This window comes from Coccinella septempunctata, chromosome 7, assembly GCF_907165205.1.
Source record: "Coccinella septempunctata chromosome 7, icCocSept1.1, whole genome shotgun sequence".
In the NCBI taxonomy this organism is placed as follows: domain Eukaryota; kingdom Metazoa; phylum Arthropoda; class Insecta; order Coleoptera; family Coccinellidae; genus Coccinella; species Coccinella septempunctata.
This window is the reverse complement of record NC_058195.1, coordinates 7,547,261-7,563,773: the sequence shown is the minus strand read 5'-3', so window position 1 is coordinate 7,563,773 and position 16,513 is coordinate 7,547,261. Positions and strand designations below refer to the sequence as shown.

The following is a 16,513-nucleotide window of genomic DNA, read 5'->3' as shown; positions in this document are numbered from 1 at the left end:
CATAAAATCCAGGTTGGTGGTAATTCGAGTGTAATAAAAGTTCGAGAGGTTCGGCGACGTTCTAATCTACCGAATTTGGAAAATTTGAGGAAGACGTCAAGTTCACACGACCAAAAAACCGAATATCCGTTGGAATTATTTTTGTAGGTGCGCGTGGGTTGGAGCATTTTATGATGGCAAGACGAGAGGTGACAGGTACATCAGACTAGTTTTAGCTAGTTTGAGAATGTAGCCAAATGTCACAGAATACTCTTTGACAACAATCATGGTTTGGTTGAGAATTCATGTTGATGTTGACTGCAGTAGGAAAATAATCGTAATTAGGAAAAAAAACTCCTTTCTACCTTGATAGAATTATTTTGTATTTGATTTTACTGCATTTATTTTTTTGGTTTTGTCTTTGGGTTCTATAACCATGTAGATTGTAGATAATGAAGATCAGTAAGAGACATCTTTCAGTTTGAAATTGTACACGCATAACAAATAATCAACGAATAATCGGTTCAATAAACTAGACGTTAATATTGAAAATATTGTTTATATATGATAAATTGTCAGAAAATATGAAATAACTCCTCATCGAATTACCGAACTAGTTCAAACTCAGCAAAATGATCTCGATTATAATGGGAAAGAAAAAACAAGGAAATTGGCAATTTTTCTAAGACTCCAAAATCGAATTAAAAATTATTGATGGAAGCCATTTCCAATTAGTTATCCACCATGTTAAAGACTCAAAATTCAGTTCGAAACTTAGTAAACCTTCGGATATGTAAAATTTTGTGACCTAGAATGCCTTTACTATGAAGATATACAGCGGACTCCATAAAACTTTGATTGTCCGATCAACGATTTGACAGTCACTCGATTTCTAGAACAAAAACACTGAAACCTTTTCATTTTTGCATATATTGTGGAAGTAGCAATTGAGAATAATTGAATGGACATATGAACATCATAATTTGATGCGAGAATGCTATTCTGAATGATCATGACTGAATTATCGATTGAAAAAAAATTGACGTCTATTCGTCAATCAAGGGTCGTTTCCCCGATCAAGCTTTATGGAACCCGGGGATAGAATTCTATATCTACAGATTACAGAAATCTGTTTCTGCAATCTCTGTCCATATCTTCTGGAAGCCGATGACGTTTTTCTTGTCGAATGTGATCACCTAATTCAATAATTATTGAGTCTATAGTGATCAGAAAATTTTGATGACCATTACTGACTCAATGGGCGTTACCGGATTGTAGAAATGATGTATGTGGAATGTTTGTAAGAGAAATCGGACATTTTTGTAACTGAATATACGGACAAAATGCAACTTGTTGAAAATCAAAAATTAATATTTTCCAATATATTTGAGTTGTAAGGAGCTATTTGGAAAAAATAAGTAGTAATTAAGTAATTTTTTCTTGAAACACTGTTAACAGTGTTTGTGTTTTCTAAGCGTATTGCTCGAAAAAAGACATTCCAAAAAGTGTTGTAGTTTCTCCGACGATTTGGAATCAGTTCGTCTGTACAGATGAGTTCGTCTGTACAGATGTCATATTTACCTGTTGAACGTATTCGAGTCTCAAAATGATTTACGACTGGCGATGCCTGGGCATTAACTATTTCCGCTTTAACGTCTTCTTTACGAATTAACTTGGCAATAGTCACGACCATCACGTAGGCGTTCCTCTGTTTGCGGACGATTCTGAGAAAGTCGGTAACTTTGGGACAAGTCCGCAGATCATATCGTAAAAGTTATCGCAGGCTCCAGGGTAGAAATTTGGAAACTTTGGGCAAGTCTCAGACGGAAATATAGTAAGTATTTCTATACCAACGTGTGATTGGACTTCCCTTCAATTTCTGCAAAATAGTTCGATTCGAGTATTTCACAATTGACGACATTGACCAATCGAGAATATGTATTTTTGTAGCAAATATTTTCAAATTCAATGTTACATAATGCAGTGGAATTTGTTTACTGTCTACTCGATTGTCTGTTTTTTGAAAGTTGATGGTATTTCAAAGACTTAATTGTCTCATTAGGAAAAATTGGCCAGCTACTAGATATCAAAATATGGACCAGCTTGACAATTCTACAAAATCTTGTGATTATTTCTGATAGATTCAGATGTGAATAAATTCATATCCAACCTGTATTGGAAATGTAGTGTAATATAAATAAAATACACTGCGGAAAAAAATTAACGCACATTCTGAAAATCTCAATTTTAATGAAAGTTAACTCTACATTGACTTTATAACTTATTTTTTATGTTCTCTCGGGAAGGTTTTGAACGAAACAAGACACATTAAAAGGAAGAAAAATTCGGGATTTCACCGAATCTTATGTGAAAGAAGAGAAATGAACAATTTTCAAAATACTGAAATGCTGATAAGTGATTTAATACTTGGTATTTCCACCCCTTGCGTTAATTACAGCTCGGCACCGATAGTTCATACTCAAAATGAGTGATCTTAAAATGTTCTGATCTAATCCTTCCCAGATTTCTCCGAGTTGGATTCCTAAGTCAATAAGAGTAGCTGGATGATTTTCTGAACTTCTCAGCCTTCTATTGAGGTTGTCCCAAATCTGCTCAATCGGATTGCGATCTGGACTTCTTGCTGGCCATTCCATTCGAGAGACTTCAACCTCTTCAAGGTACTCCTGAACGATGCGCGCACGATGGGGTCTGGCATTATCGTCCATAAAAATGAAATTTTCACCAATGTATGGGGCAAATGGCACTACATGCTCTTCAAGAATGTTCCTTATATACTTATCAGCATTCATAGCTCCATTATCAACGACCACTAGGTCTGTGCGAGCAGTCAAAGATATTCTACCATATACTATGATCGATCCTCCCCCGAAACCAGTAGTATTCAGGAAATTGCACTGAGCATATCTTTCATGTGGACGTCTGTATACAAGGGAACGTCGGTCGATCACAATGGTAGAGAATCTAGACTCATCTGTGAAGAGAACTCTTTCCCAATCGCCCTCTTCCCAATGGATATGCTCTCTCGCAAAATCCAAACTCGCCCTTCGATGGGCTGGGGTAAGAACTGGGCCTCTTGCCGCGACACGAGGCCTTAAATCTTATTCTCTGAGGCGATTTCTTATTGTCTGAGTGCTAATTTGCACCTCATGAGTTTGCTCAAGCTGAATTTGAAGGAGGCAAGCGGTTGCAAACCGTTGTAAGTAACGTTCTTGAATGGCAGTTGTTACCCGTGGTCTACCCTGTCCTGGTCTTCGGACATTCATACCCGTCTCCCTGAATCGCTGCAACATTCTGGACACACTTATATGGTAAACTCCAAACCTTTCTGCAATTCCTGTGTATGTCCACCCTTCTTCTCGCAAAACTACCGCTTGGGCACATTCCTCTTGGGTCAAATTGCGTGTTTCGCGTTGCATAGCGATCGAGTGTAGAAAATCAAACTAAAGAAAAACTATTGATCACTAGAATTGATCGAGAACAACTGATTTTAGAATGGAGCCAATACATTCAAAATCTGATATCATCTTTTTTATTCCTGCTGGGAAAAAACATCTGTATTGAAGAAAACCGTTGAAAGTGGATAACATATGCATGTATAATTCTGATAAAAATAATTATCATTGAGAACACCTTCAGTTTTAGAATCAATTTGAGATTTCCATAATGTGCGTCAATTTTTTTGCGAAGTGTATATACATGCATTTTATAATCAATTTTTTCAATTTTGAAGTTCCCTTCTGATCTTCCTTTTAGTACCTCTAAAAGATTCTTCAAAATTATAGTGACAAAACTGGCTATTAGTAATTTTATCACCTTGCGCCGATCAAAAGGGATAATAATCCTTCTAAATGACATAATATGACGAGTGTCGAAACAACGGAGGTGTCAAAACCAAATTCTACGAAAGAGACAAATTTTTTTCACGTTAACCAACGAATCCTGCTCAATTAGCAATCTATGCGATTTTGGCCGTACGACGCGTTTGCAGCGCGTAAAGATCCTCCTTTCATTCATTAACTTCGTCTCGTTACTTCGTTAAAACGCAGATCGGGCCGGGATAAAGCCGTGGACGAGATGCGAGATGTCATCTACATCCAGATTACGTCTAATTAGGGCCTTCGGTGACCTAGAGTACGTGAACTGGAGCATCGTTGGCCCGTTGAGTTTTTCGGCAGCACCAGGGGTGATTCGTCAGGGAGGTTTCGACAAGAAGTATCCGATTACGTTATTCGTTGGCATCTCCAAGGGACGCCCTGAGTAATTAGTCGCTTTAATGACGCCGTTGGAGTTGAGTTCGAGTTTGGGGTCAGGAGTAATAGAAGACAGTCCATTGAAACCTTAGACGAGATTCGAATTCCTCGGATGAAGTGGAAAAATTTTCGGTTAATTACATGCGCTAATGAATCTTCCAAAACGTACGAAAATTTCGCCGTTTACGTTAGCAAAGGGCTTTTTTGTGGTTCGTACCTCAAATTGCTAACAAGTTTTTAATAAGGAGCACTATTATTGGGATAAAATGAACCGATAGAAGACATATAAACAATTAGCTGTTTCACAATTATTAGAGTCGTTATTTTTTCCTGTTAATCCAGAGCAGAAAAATATTCGAAATGGCGATGTCCTGCCAAAAAAATTAACTTCAAAAACAGCCTGTCTAAAAATTGATCTACAATTGACTGAAATTTCTACTCAGTTATTGATGCTACTTACTGATTAGTGATTATAGTATAGTATAGTTACTGATTGCTCCGTAATACATACCTGAAACAAAAACATAGATAAGATACAGAGAATTTTGAACAAAAACAGATACATATTTGTTAATAATTCTACACTTCCATCTTTCAAAATAGTAGGGGCTGTTCGACCACCACCAATTCGAATATTCTCAGTCAATAGTTGGTTGATGATTTTTAAAGAAATTCTACATTGATTGTGATATCCTCAATATACACTGCGCAAAAAAAATTAATGCGCATTCTGAAAATCTCAATTTTAATGAAAGTTAACTCTACATTGACTTTATAACTTATTTTTTATGTTCTCTTGGGAAGGTTTTGAACGAAACAAGACACATTAAATGGAAGAGAACTTCAGGATTTCACCGAATCTTATGTGAAAGAAGAGAAATGAACAATTTTCAAAATACTGAAATGCTGATAAGTGATTCAATACTTGGTATTTCCACCCCTTGAGTTAATTACAGCTCGGCAACGACTGTTCATACTCCAAATGAGTGATCTTAAAATGTTCTGATCTAATCCTTCCCATGCAGATTTCTCCGAGTTGGATTCCTAAGTCATTAAGAGTAGCTGGATGATTTTCTGAACTTCTCAGCCTTCTATTGAGATTGTCCCAAACCTGCTCAATCGGATTGAGATCTGGACTTCTTGCTGGCCATTCCATTCGAGAGACTTCAACCTCTTCAAGGTACTCCTGAACGATGCGCGCACGATGGGGTCTGGCATTATCGTCCATAAAAATGAAATTTTCACCAATGTATGGGGCAAATGGCACTACATGCTCTTCAAGAATGTTCCTTATATACTTATCAGCATTCATACCTCCATTATCAACGACCACTAGGTCTGTGCGAGCAGTCAAAGATATTCCACCCTATACCATAATCGATCCTCCCCCGAAACCAGTAGTATTCAGGAAATTGCACTGAGCATATATCTTTCATGTGGACGTCTGTATACAAGGGAACGTCGATCACAATGGTAGAGGCAGAATCTAGACTCATCTGTGAAGAGAACTCTTTCCCAATCGGTGTCTCTTCCCAATGGATATGCTCTCTCGCAAAATCCAAACGCGCCATTCGATGGGCTGGGGTAAGAGCTGGGCCTCTTGCCGCGACACGAGGCCTTAAATCATATTCTCTGAGGCGATTTCTTATTGTCTGAGTGCTAATTTGCACCTCATGAGTTTGCTCAAGCTCATTTTGAAGGAGGCGAGCGGTTGCAAACCGTTGTGTCAACAAAGAAACTGTCAAGTAACGTTCTTGAATGGCAGTTGTTACCCGTGGTCTACCCTGTCCTGGTCTTCAGACATTCATACCTGTCTCCCTGAATCGCTGCAACATTCTGGACACACTTGTATGGGAACAGAACAACTGATTTTAGAATGGAGCCGCAATACATTCAAAATCTGATAATATCATCTTTTTTTATTCCTGCTGGGAAAAAACATCAGTATTGAAGAAAACCGTTGAAAGTGGATAACATATGCATGCATAATTCTGATAAAAATAATTATCTTTGAGAACACCTTCAGTTGTAGAATAAATTTGAGATTTCCATAATGTCCGTTAATTTTTTTGGGCAGTGTATTTTGGCATATCAAACGTTAAGTACGACGAACCTCAAATTCTACATTCAGAATTTCCACAATAATCAATAACATTAAGACCACAATACTGAATTTCGAGTACGATTAACAGATTCACATCTAAAGCTGTGTACACACTTCATGCACGCTCCAAACATACCAACAACAGTCAAAAAGGAAGTTGTACAAAGGTTCACCAGTTCACATGTCAATTAGATCGTCGTACCAACCTTACATTCGAACGATATTCTATAGGTTGGACTTGACTTCAGCCGCAGCGATCGTGAAGCCAGCAAACCGCATTTTTTCGCTTGGAACTTCTCGAAAATCAAATCGATCCCAAACGTAGGCCATCCGAGAAAAACGTATGATATGCCTGGTGCCGTCGAAGCGTCGTTAGGGTAAGAGTTGATTAACGGTTTTGCCATTGTTCTTCGTCGACGTCGACGTTCAAAAATCACATTTTCACGCCTCGAATAATGACACTCTATTTCTCCGGTTGGGCGACCAAAAGATCGCAATCAACAGGCCGGAAAAGTGAGTCTTCTTCCGTTAGATTTAGATCAGCTTTCAACAAAACGTTCGGGTATTTTTCGAAAGTCAACTTTGGAGTCGTTTTTCTTCCAGGAAAATTATCGCAGATTTGAATGTTATACATATTTTAGAAGACCAATTCTTCCTGTAGTAATACTGAGAATTTCATCCATTTCGGCAGAATCATTCGGTCTGGAGGAAGCTTCAACTGACCCCATATTTTTCAGGAAATTTCGAAGTTCAACTTTCGAGTGGTTTAACTCTCAATAAAAGTACCCGTAGATGGAAATGTGATACATATTCTAAAAGGCCAACTCTTCTTGTAATAAATCTGAAAATTTCATCCATTTCGGCACAACCGTTCGGTTTTGAATAAGTTTCAACTGACCCCATCTTTTTGGGATCTCTCGAAAGTCGAAAGGTGTTCGAATTTCGAGTAGAAGTTGTTAATGCTGTCGGAGGTTTAATGCTGTAAAATGGACCATTATACTTGAGAAATCTTCATGTACTCTGTGTCGAGAAATTCCTTCCAAATGAATAGTAGTGAACTCATTTGCGACTTCATCAATGAACCATATAATCATCATCATACGGCAAATTCCGACCAGAACGTCGAAATCAAAATCGGTCCGGGCTGCATAAAGCAGCACAGAAACGACCCCGATTCAACGAAAATGTAGGCGGACATCTCAAACGATTGCCTCGACATCCTATCCCGATTTTACATCGCTGTCCACCTGCTGGATGGCCGTCTGGTGTAGCACATGCCTTCCGTCGGAAATCGGTTTTCTATATGGCACCTGTCATCGTCTGTTACTAGTGGGAGGCGGGGGTTTTCGGTATTTACCTCCGAGATCAGTAAAATCTAGGATGTCGTCAAATTGCCAATTGAATGGAGCACAAATAAACGAAATGAAGCCTTTTCGATAAATAACCATTACAGACTGCCAGTCTCTTTTTATCATTGCTATCAACGTCAATGAAGTGTAGAGTCATTAGGGGCAACTGTGCGCACTTTTGCCTTTCAAGCCATACCCTGTTTCAAATGTTGAAGCTAGGAAAATTAAAACATATTCATAAGATAGAGAATTTTCTAATCTATAAGAAAACATCAAAAAGCAAACAAACAAAAACGTTTTCTTTCCGCAAAAAAGAATTTAATAGAGAAAGTCGGAGTGCGTTCACATGCCCTGTATTGCAGGTAAGTGTGCGCACCCTCACGGGGTAAGTGAACGCAGTGCTCAGTGAACCACACAATCAAAACAAATTACAAAATAATGTCATCAAAATGTTACAATATTAGAGAAATGCTGTTTATTGTCAATACAGAAGCGCCTTTTTACAAGCAGTGCATTATTGTTCGTGCCACAATTCTTGGTGAACACAACACTTGATACATTCCCCTGTTAGTGGCTCTTCATATTTTTCTGAACAAATAGGACAATATTGATCGAGTATTAACCAAGAAAATCAACAATGTCATAATTTATTCCTCACTGAACTAATGCCCATATAATGAATCTATGCGCACACTTACCCGCGCACACTTTCCCCAGTAAGCCAAAATTTGAATTGACGTTCTTATAGAGTTGAGCTGCTAAGAGAACCTAAAATTTTTTATTATATATTTAGATTAATATGCCCATGATCGAATAAAATATTGTTTAACACTGAGGGACTCGGAACTTGGACCTGGCAGAATGTGCAGAGATGCTAAAAATTAACAAGAAAACTAGTGAATTTGATTGATTGCAAATAAAAAGTTAAAGAAACGTGGCACGGCGCACTCCTATGAAAAACTAATATGGCGATTCTGCGCCCTTGCTTCACCCAAATGAACCCCTCTTTCATACATTGCATAGTCGAGATATACGCACTGCGCACACTTACCCACTGCGCTCAGTTACCCCGAATGACTCTACAGACTGCCAGTCCCTTTTTATCATTGCTATCAACGACAATGATGTGTAAGTTTTCGTACCCTGCATCCTGATGACATCTTTTTATCAAGAGACGAGATTCAACAACTCTAGGAAGTATCCAAATTCCACCTGATGAAAAAAGATTAACTTCCTAGTTCCCAGGACTTGAAAGGAACACGCTCAATAGGGAAGACAACAAAAACAAGTTATAAATCGCCTCTTCCTTCCCGCAAACAACCGAAAACTTTCCAGATTATAATGTTCGCCTTCTACGTGATACCCCGTATAAGTTATGGGTAATATAAATGGAAACTATTAGACGAGTGTAGCATTACACGAAAAACAGCATCCTCTTACACCGACTTCCTGCTGTACGAGACGTTGAGGATGCACTCCAAGTTTCGGTGTGACTACGACTGCGAGATTCTTGGCATCAACTCCTGTCATTAATTATAGAAATTCGTTCTTTACATTCCCGTTCAATTACGATTTCGTACGCGTTTGAGGATACGTCCGTCTTCCGCGACTACGAGGGATAACCGTGAGGTAATGGACTGAATCAGAAACAGCAAATGTTTGGGACTGAATCCATAATGTATATAGGCAGTTACACTCGTCATAGAAAGACTCAAATTGTGCGATTTCACAATAGACAGAAACAAGTTCAACCGCTTGAGGTAAAGTTAAATGATCATGATGAGCCGTTGCCTCAGACTGCTTTTCTTAAGTTTTTGGGAATGATTTTGGATGACACCCTTTGCTTTAGAGATCATTGTGAGTCTCTTTTAACGAAATTAAGCTCGCAGTGTTTTCTGTTTCGTAATTTGAAAACTGTGTTGGCTCCAGATCAGCTTGCATTAATGTACCATGCGCAGGTGGAGTCACGTTTGAGGTATGGCCTACTATATTGGGGTAATTCATCCTTGGCTCCGAGTCTGTTTATCGCGCAGAAGAGGATACTGCGAGTGATTGCTGGTGTCTCCCAATTCGTTTCCTGTAGACCACTTTTTGCAAGATATAGAATTCTACCTCTTGCATGTTTGTATATTTTTGAGATGTCTGTTTATGTCTTCAAGAATCGAGCTCTGTTTTCGACCAATGATCTTATGCGTGAAAGATCCACAAGGCAGGATAAATACCTCCATATTCCCTTCTGTAAATATAATGTAACCCTCAATAAGCCGAATTATATGGGAAGAAAAATTTTCAATTAAATTAAAAGTATCCGTAGTGAAATAATTTTCAAGAGAAGTCTTAAGAGCTATCTCCTTATCAACTGTTTTTATAGATTGAATGATTTTTTTAAATAAGTGTAATAGGGTGCACTGTTACTTGTTTGTCTTTTCTATGTACTTTATTAGTATAGTATTCTTTGCTGTATACCCCCGCTGATTGTTTTTACTGACAATTTTCTACACAATACATGTATGCATTGTCCATGAAAATAAAGTATATTATTATTATTTCATTTCATTATCATCATTGCTGTATCCTGTTATCGGGAATAAATCTACAAAAAGACACACAAAAAAAACGGTGCGAACAGACTTATAATTTTTTAGGGCTAATTGCGACTGTGTGCCCTCTTGTGAGTGAAGAGACCCAACCGTGACCTACAGATCCTTCCACACTCTGGACATGGATATTCACCAACCAGATCTGGCCGCCGCTGTATTCTTCTCGAGTCTCCATTATAACTGTGGATCAAAGACCTCCACTGTGATCTGTCTAACTCTATTTGTTCCCAGTTATGATTGTCATTAACTGATATTAGGGATTGATTGATGTAGTATATCCTTGAACCGCTTATACTGGTCTCCTGGTTTCCGGGCTCCCTCAGTGAATTCGCCATACAGAGCTATTTTGGGAAGTCTTGTGTCTTGCATCCTCAGAATGTGGCCCCTCCATCGGAGTCAGGCCTTCGTTAATTGAGTCTCAATTGTTGTACAACTCGCGCGCTGCAAGACTTCTGCATTCGAAACTTTGTGGAACCATCTGATGTGCATTATTTGTCTTAGATGACGTGGTTGCGTTTGTTCAAGCTGTTTAATATGTCGCCTGTAGGGCGTCCAGCTTTCGCTTCAGTAAAGAAGCGTTGGGAGGACCACTGCTTTGTAAACAGCTGTCTTGGTCCTCAGATTGAGGTCGTGATTTTGAAACACTCTGTCCTTAAGCTTTCAGAATGCCCGTGATGCCGAATTGATACGGTTGTGTATTTCCGTGTCTAGGTTAGTCCTAGTAGAAGCTTCCTAAGTATTTGAACTGCTCGATTTTCAACTAATATAAGGGTGTCCGAAGAAGATGAGTGGAATACCTTTCGAAAGCCGTCGGTATCTTCAAAACACAGATTTTGGCTCTCCTACTAGAGTATCTAGGTTATCACAGTTCGTTGCCAACGATGAAGTGTTCAACAAAACACCACTTCCAAGAAAAGCACAAGTCCTCAACACTTCCAAGCTAGTGAGCAGAACCAACTGAGGATGGGGATCCAGAACCTTGAGGTTGGAAAATAATGGAATATAAGGGTCCGTAGACCTCGTACTGAACGACACAAAGTAGAATTTCTAGTTACGAGGCGTGTATCAAACTTTGGTGGTAACTTATGGCAGTAAAACTGGTTTACCAAAAGAATACTCGTCCATATTGTGACTGACGTTCTTCGGACCCTGAAGGACCTCGCCTTGGCCACCTCAATCTCCCGATTTTCCGAATATCATCAGGTACGAACTTCCTTCCGTAACTTCTTTGTACAGGAACAGAAATTCAAACCGCAAATTGGAAGTAGTGACCCTCCCACGGAGCTTCCACAAAGTGAATAACAGGATATGGTCGAGGTAAGATTGATCGAGAAAAATCGCTTAGTCTCATTAGAAGGCAGGATATCGAACGGAGCGACAAATAATCCAATCTTGACGAAGAACGAAGATAGATTACGGACTGATTGAAACAGGCGTATGGACCAGAAGCGGAACAAAATTTTCAATTACGCGGCACCGAAGAATGGAAGGATCGATTGTTGGAGAAGAGCAATAAAATCGCCATCGCTTAGCACGGAGGTCATTCGAGACCGATGGAAAGAAGAGCGTCTTGTTCGTCAAAAAATTTCATCATATATCGTTTCTAGTATCTGTCTGCGGAGTCTGTGGAGAGTTTCCATCCATACCCATATATCAATTTGCCAGGGAACTTCAAGGGGCATGCACGGCAAAGGCAGGCACACACTTCCACCCGGCAATAGTCGGCGTACCTGTTTGTATGTCTCCCAATGAGGCCCCTCCATTTGTATTTATATAAGCGCCCAGTTGGCTTCAAGGGAGAGAAACCATAGATGAATTACTCAAATGGTGCATCAAATAGAAAATTGAAATCAATGGAAGAAAGACTCAAGCAATAACTGCAAAAGAGAAGATTGAGGATGGAAGAAAACCTTGAAGTTGATGGAGAAGAGGTTGAATGGGAAAATGAAGCAACATACCTAGGAGTGAAGCTTGACAGAGGACTAACATGGAAAAACCACATCAAATGTGCAGTTGAGAAAACAAAAGCCGCAATGAGTAGACTTCATCCACCCATAGGCAGAAGAAGTCATATGAATAGGAACATCGAGTTGACGATGATTAAAACTACCACATCTCACATATGGATCGGTGGCATGGGGCTTCGCAGCCAAGACCCACATCAAGAGAATACAGGCCACTGAGAATAAACTCCTTAGAATGGCGATGGATGTACCCTGGTTTGTTAGGAACAAACAAATCTACAAGGATTCGGAATGGGAACCAGTTACAGAATTTATGAAGAGAAAGGCGGAAAAGATATTCGACAAAGCCAAACAACATCTAAATGAGGAACTACGAAGATTAGTCGACTACGATCCAACAGAAGAAGCTAGAAGGTCAAGAACCTACCACCGAAGACCGAGAGATTAGTTAAGGATTTAAATGTAACCAAAGAAGAGCTTAACCTATAAAAGATATAGGCAGCATACAACTATCAACACGACTATGATCGTGTGAGAGTCCAGAAACCATAAGAGTCAACTGGTTAATAGGCAAAATGCCCGGAACCTATGAAGAAGCAGTTTAGGGTTTTCAGTGGGTCTTGAGCTCAGGAGAGTGAAAATCCCCACACTGTTTCCCCTCAGGAGAGGGTATGTTCTTCTGTCTTGTAGATTTTCCCCCTGCTATAACAAAAAAAAAATAAATCAAGGGAGATGGCATTAGGTTTGTTTCTGCACATTTTAGCCGTTTTCATCTTCAATTGCACTGATCCCAAACCTCTTCAGCGACAGACGTATGTGAAACGCCTGGTGCAGACTTGGGGTCCATTTTCGATGTTGGCCAGTGTAAGTGGAACAGATCCGTCCGTCTCTGTGCCTTATCGGGAGCGCAATCGGATTAGATACGACGTTTTATCCTGAGCAGACTATGATGAATGGGAAGATGTAATATCGCTAGAGCCGTAGGAAGATATGATTTGTTCTTTATTGCTTCTGGCAACAAGAGGCCCGGAGGAGATGTACTCCTCTCGAGTTATTAATGTTATACTCTGCTTTATTTCTGTTCTGGTATTTCAATATTTGCGATAAGGGCGAGAGGCGGGGCGGGATTTTTCAGAATTTTCCGGATATCGGACTGGATTTGGCCGACAAAGTGCTGGGATGCTTCTGGCACGTATATACCAGTCAGTTTTTGCCGGATTGTTGACTCCGGCCGTCCGTGAAATGGGACGGAGGATTATGCGGAGATTGAAGGATAGTTTTGGCATGATCGCAATAGTGGAAATTCAACTTGTTCATGTGCAATATTTCACGAGGAGGTCATTGGTCGATTCCATTTGATTTGGTTCAGAAATATTTATTTCAGTAATGAAAATCGTTCATGAATCGATCGAATAACTATTTTAATTATTCGATTACCTCAGGTCACTTTCGAAGTGATATTTTAGTGGAAATGAATTCCATTTAGGGGATTTTTAATACCGCTTAAAATTCTCAAGTTTCAATCATAATTCCGCTTTTATTGGGCTTTTATTCTACCCCGAAACGAAACTTCGTGATGTAGATTAAAGTTATCGCTCTCAAACCTGAAGAATGTTGCACGAAAATAATTTCCAGAGTATATACCGAGACACGACCGACGTATCTGGGACGTGAGTCGAAAATAAATTCTACACTAAATATTTCTAGCGAAATGTGGAATTCGTTCCGATGTTTCGCAACGTTTAACCTCATTTTAGAAGGATTTGCATACAGCACTCTGGACGGGAGGCCCACGTACGTGTTCCAAGACAATATACAGGTACCCCACCTGAAAGGGAATATATAGCGATTTCGCTGACGAAAATATTCCCGAATCCCTTTTCACGGCGTCACGACCGGAAACGATCGACTAATCCCGTATTGAGAGTGAAAAATGATTCACCAGCTGTTGCCAGCGTCGTTCTTTTTCTTCCACGATCCAGAACGCTCATCTCTTGAGCACATCCATCACATCGTCACCTGGCTTATGGACCGAAGTGGCATTTTCAATTGCCGACTGGAACTCAACGTTCATTCGTATAAGTACGCTGGCCTACGTTGAAAATGGTTCCGTACAGGGCGGGACAGAGCCGACTGATGAGAGGTATAAAAAAACTCTAAAAGTTGGAGTAAAACGGTTCTATTTTTTCGAATCAGTAGGAAATATAGTTTTGGTACTCAAGTTTTGGAAACTTTATTGCTAAGATGGCGACCGTCAGCAGCGATAGATTGATGCAATCCATTTCTATCGCTTTTCGGAACCTTTAGGCCAGATGCCTTCCAGTCCAATATGGAATACTACTTCTGACGACAATGATGTATTTTTTATGAAATATCTTTGAAACGTCACATTTTGAAATAACCATTTCAACCGTTTCCCAAAAAAAAATATTTTAAGCACTTGAAATGAAAAATAAAAATGGGTATTTAAAATTCAAAGCGTTTCGTTTCTATTCCACAAGTTGGCAACATCGACTCGAATATGTTTGGATAATAAAGGACAACAAATACACTATCTTGATGAGATAGACAAAGATGGCTGTCTATGAAGTCTGCGACGAACGAGGAAGGTCGTAAAATTTTATGGGATTTTTATGGCCGGTTGCAGTTGAGGCTCGCCAGTAGGTACGCGCCTGTAAATCAACAGCTGTTGTTTTAAAAACAAGCTGATCGGACATTGTCCTTTTTAGTTTCCAGTAGGCGCTGTTGCCAAATCGTAAACTTGAAACCAAGCGATTTAATTTTAAAACCCCATATTTGAAGAATGATTTGAAAGTTTTCGCGGTGCATTTGAAAAAATCATGAATGAAACTCATAATTATTCAGGTTAAACTTGCATATGCAGTGATAACCCTAATTAAGGAGAATTCCCCCTTCATGATGTCCACTAAAAACAACCCCAAACAACACAAAAAGCCCTTCCGCACCTACCTGTCTCAATAAAGGATCCAAGCATCGAGTATTGAATAGAATAATGAAAGATTCAAGCCTTCCATCATCGAATTAACAACCCCAAACCAATGTGTACGTCCGATACGTACAGAAACCTCTACGCACTGACCTAGACGCCATATGGCATTAAGAGGACACTCAGAGAGTATCGATTTCTCTAGTGTAGTGAAATCCCGAAGAACGCATAGAGATCGAGGAAATTGAATTTGCAACGTTGAATCGGATAGGATGACGAAGAGCTCCAATTTACGACCAAAAAGGTAGTCTACGAGTGTAAAGGGTCGTCCAAGGGTTTGAAGAAATCTCACCCTATTAGCTCCATATTCGACCGATCGTCAGTTGTAATCATCGCATCGGTGAAACGGTCACAGCTGACCGTCCTAGTGCAACAAGTTTCGTAAATCGTTTGGACAAAAAGTCATCCACGTGGTTTACTGATGGATCAAAATCAGGAAGGGGCACCGGCATTGACCTATATGGACCTAAATTGGGGATCTCCAAAGCCCTGGCAGGTGAATGCTCTAATTTACAGACCGAGATACTGGCTGTTCACGTATGCGCTCAGGAGTGTCTCAAAATGAACCTCAAAGGTGCGCATATCTATATTACCATGGACAGCCAGGACACGCTGAAGTCCCTGGAATCACACTGCCAAAGATCTCTGCTAACATAACCGTAATACCATAAAGCAACTGGCCAGAGACAACAAAGTGACTCTACTTTGGGTGGTGTTGAAGGAAACGAGAAAGCCGATGAACTTGCGAAAAGAGCATCAAGGTTAATACCTGCTGGACCTGAGCCTTTCTTTGGGCTTGGAAAGTACCAATACAAGACAGCGGTCCAACAATGGGTGTTGAACAACAGAATGACCCTCTGGAGAAAAACTCCTGGACTTACTCAGTCAAAGAAATTCGTGATGATTTGACCGACCTACACCCGAAAACTGCTAAAGCTGTCACGAGCTGAGCTTCGGGTGATGGTAGGACTGCTGACAGGACACTGTCGGTACAAATATCATTTGCACCGTATGGGTAAGTCAGCAGATAAGATTTGTAGGCTCTGTGGATCAGAAGCAGAAACAGCTGAACACATGGTATGCAAGTGTCCAGAGCTGGCTGGCCTAAGAACCATCCATATGGGGAAACCGGTCCTGGATACTCACGAGGTAACGGCTAAGGCCCCTAAGGATGTTGTCAGTTTTATCAACACTATTGACGACCTCCTTGGCTTCACATAAATGAGTAGGGTAGAGAAC

At 39.9% G+C, this 16,513-nt stretch overlaps 1 protein-coding gene across 9 annotated transcripts in view; it reads right to left on the bottom strand.

Moving 5' to 3' along the window:
- Positions 1–16,513, bottom strand: part of LOC123317479 (rap1 GTPase-activating protein 1) — a 345,747-nt gene that overhangs the window by 80,546 nt on the left and 248,688 nt on the right. The window lies entirely within an intron of this gene.